Genomic DNA, 3733 nt, shown 5'->3' with positions numbered 1-3733 from the left:
AATATGAAAACCTTGATTTAGTTTAGAAATTTGTGAACCTTCTATGAATTGAATTTTTTGAACATTAGGATTTTGAATTTATGGAGTCTTAGCAGCAGGGCTAGAATGAGGTTTTTGAACTTCTAAAGAGGATGAAGAAGGGGTTTTGTTAAAAGGACTGACAGTTTTGATTACAGAAAAATTTGGTGGGACAAGTTTTGAATTTTTATTTTGAACAACATCAGTAAAGAGTATTGATTTATTTTTGGGGTCAATGGACATAATTTATTTGGACGATGAGGGAACGGTTCTAGTTTTGATGAAATGGGTTTCTTGCTTTCTGTTTTTGAATAGGAAAAGGAAGAACTCGTTTCCCTTGTAGAAATTCACGAGAAAGAAAATCAGGAAATGAATTATTTTATCCTTTGATAAATTCTATTTCAAAATCAAATTTCCTAGGAAGGGCTTTCCATCTAGCAAAAATTTGTTTAGAAATAATTTTTTTTAACATCTTTCTCTAAAATAGATTTTGCAGATTGACAATCAATTCTTAATAAAAACTATTTTATAAATAAATCATCTTCAAACTTTTTGATTCATAGAACAATGCTTAAAATTTCTTTTTTAACCATTGAATAATTTCCTTGGGTGTCGTTCTAGGCACCAGAAAAACATCGAACTAGTTGTTAATGTTTTGAATTTATCATTTTTTGTTTTAATATACCTCGAAACATATATCACTCGCGTATGTTTTGACAATAATTTTGGCATTTGATTATATCAGTATGTTTTTTAGTCCATGGTTCTGGATTATTTTTAACCTATTATAAACTGGTTTACATATAATTCCTAAATCTTTGAAAAAAATCATGTATATAATTTAAACATCCTAAAAATCTTTGAATTTGATTTTTCTTTAATTTCATCAGGAAATTTAGTTGAAAATTCTAAACTTCTTATTATTGGTTTGATTGTAATTTTGATAATATCATGACCTAAGAATCGAATTTGTTCTTCAAATAAATGCAATTTTGTTGCTGAAATAGCTAAACCATTTTCGTAAATTAATTCATAAAACTTATTTAGATGTTAAACATGCTCATCAACAGATTTTGAGAAAATAAGAACATCATCAATATAAACAATATCAAAACTTTTTGTAGGAACAATAATATCATTCGTAATATTTTGAAATTCTGAAAGAGTATTTTTTTTAATCCAAAAGGGCATAATATTCCATTCGAAATGTCCAAAAGTAACATTAAAACATGTTTTATATTTATCAGATTCGTGAAGTGGCATCTGCTAGAAACCTGATTTCATATCAAATTTTGAAATATTTTTTGAATCATAAGGTTTTTTCAATAAATTTATTTTATTGGGAATATGATATCTAATCTATTCTAAAACTTTGTTTAAAGGTTTATAATTGATAATCAATCTTGGTGATCCTCTTTCTAATTCTGTTGCATTCATAACATAAAAGGATGACAAGACCATGGTGATTTTAAGGTCGTATAAGTTTTTTATGAAATAAGTATTAATTTTTTTTACAATGAATTTTTAATTCATTATTCATGTGAATGACTCTTGATTTTGAAGGAATGTCTTTCTCATTGAAAATTTTAATATAAGGTAATTTAACAATATGTTGTTTTCTATTCCAAAAGGCATTTGGAATATTAGAACAAACTTTATTTCAAATTTTAATTTTAAAGTTGTTATTTTGTCTTGAATATGCTTATCTTTCAGTTGATTAATTATATGTATGTCATTTATTTCATTAATAAGATAGCTTGTTTTGTTTTATAGTTAGAGTATATTTATATTTTAGAATTGAATTGGTTCACTGAATTTGAACGTGATTTCTTTGCAAAGAATATTAGTTTTAATCCCGTCTTCATGAACATTAAATGAGCATATCATAGTAATAAATAGTGTTCCTAAAATTAAAGGAGAAGTGAGATTTTTACTAAAATTAAATGTGTTTTAAAACAATTGTCTTAATCGTTGCAAATATAAACATCTTAAACTTTGTAATTTACAATTAATTTGAGTCTCATGCTCCCTTTAATCTAGAAGAGGTTTTTTCATAAAATTGGGTAGATATTATTCTTTCTTCAGTTCAATTCATATCTACACCACTATCTATTAAGGCTATTAAATTGATTTGAAAATTATCTTTTACTAGAGTAATCTGAGTATTCCATTTTCGAGAAAGTTGTGAATGTATTATTTTTCCAATTAGTATTTCTTCATTTTCTTCTTTCTTTTCGATTTCTTGAAAATCATCTTTAGCTGGTAGGGATTGTTTTCCTTTTTCAATAATAGAAGTCTATTTTTTATTTCTTTTATTTCTTGTTTAACTAATTTTAAGTCTTCTTGAAGTACTTCAGTAGAAATTGGATTTTTTTTTTATAAAATCTTTCAAAAACGATATTGAGATTAAATAATTCAGTATTATTAGATACTATAGTGTCACTTTCTTTCTTATTATGCATTTGTTTAATAATTAATTATTGAATATTTTTATCTTTAATAGAATCTAAGTTTTTGAGTAGTTCTTTATCATTCTGAGTAAGAACATTAATTGAATCATACGTAATAACATTAATTCAATTACAGTGATATTTACGAATACATTCACATATATCTGAATCATAAGTATCTCTAAAACGTTTAAATCATTTGTTTTATAATCAGAAATACTTTCTTCAGAGTCAGAATCTGAATTTAAAACAATTTTTCTTATTTGTTCTTTTAACTCTTCAAATCATTTATTTTTTTCTTGGCATAACAATTGTTGGCTGCATGGTCGGTACGTCCACTTTTATGACAAATAATAATGTTTTTTGATTTTCCTTAAGTTTTTTCAGATGCATTTTTGTAATACTTTTAGAGTAGTCTTTTCTTTTATGAATATTTTCTGAATTTTTATATTTTCTATTTTTCTTAAAATATTTTGAGGGTTTTTTCTTATAATTTTTTGATTTTGAAGTGGATGATCCAGATAAGGGTTGATATCCATATTGTTGACAAAAATTTCCTAATTCATTTTTACTATTGATTCTATCCTTTTTAAGTTTTTCTTTAAACCTAAGATCGGCGCAGACTGCTAATCCTTCTTTATTAATATAATTAATTAGATCTCCATAAGTTAGATTTTGATAAGGAATTTAATTATTAAACCTTCTCTTAGTTTTTGTCTAATTCTTTCTCCAAATAACTTTGAAAGACTAGAAATAAAATGTTTTTTCCAATAAGCTTTTTTGTAGTCTAGTCTTGAAAAAACTTTAATAACATAATTATCTTTATACCATCTAAAATCGATGAGTTTTCTACAATGTAAATTCATTAGTATTTATGAAGTTTTTTCTTGAAACATAGTAGGATCTCCAATAAAATTTTGATAATAGCAATATTTAATTTGATTTATTGCAAATGTGTTACGTTCATATTGATTAATTTTATTTAATTTAGAAAAATCATTAGTAAGTTTATTAATATCTTGATCATTTGTGAATTGTTGAGCAAGTGTATTAATATCAATATCACTATCACTATTAATTTCTTCAGATTCATCGGTTGCTATAGTATTAATATTTTTAATATTTAGTTTTGAAAGTCTTTTTTTCTAATTCATCTATTAGATCTTTGTTTCCTAAATTAAAATTTCCTTCAATTTGATAAGGAACAAAACTAATATCTGAATAATTACTAGAAATTGCTTCATCTTTTTTGTTATCAAGACTTA

The sequence above is a fragment of the Lactuca virosa genome, chromosome 5, assembly GCF_052849685.1.
Source record: "Lactuca virosa cultivar CGN04683 chromosome 5, Lactuca_virosa_CGN04683_v6, whole genome shotgun sequence".
NCBI lineage: Eukaryota > Viridiplantae > Streptophyta > Magnoliopsida > Asterales > Asteraceae > Lactuca > Lactuca virosa.
Note: the sequence above shows the minus strand (reverse complement) of the source record.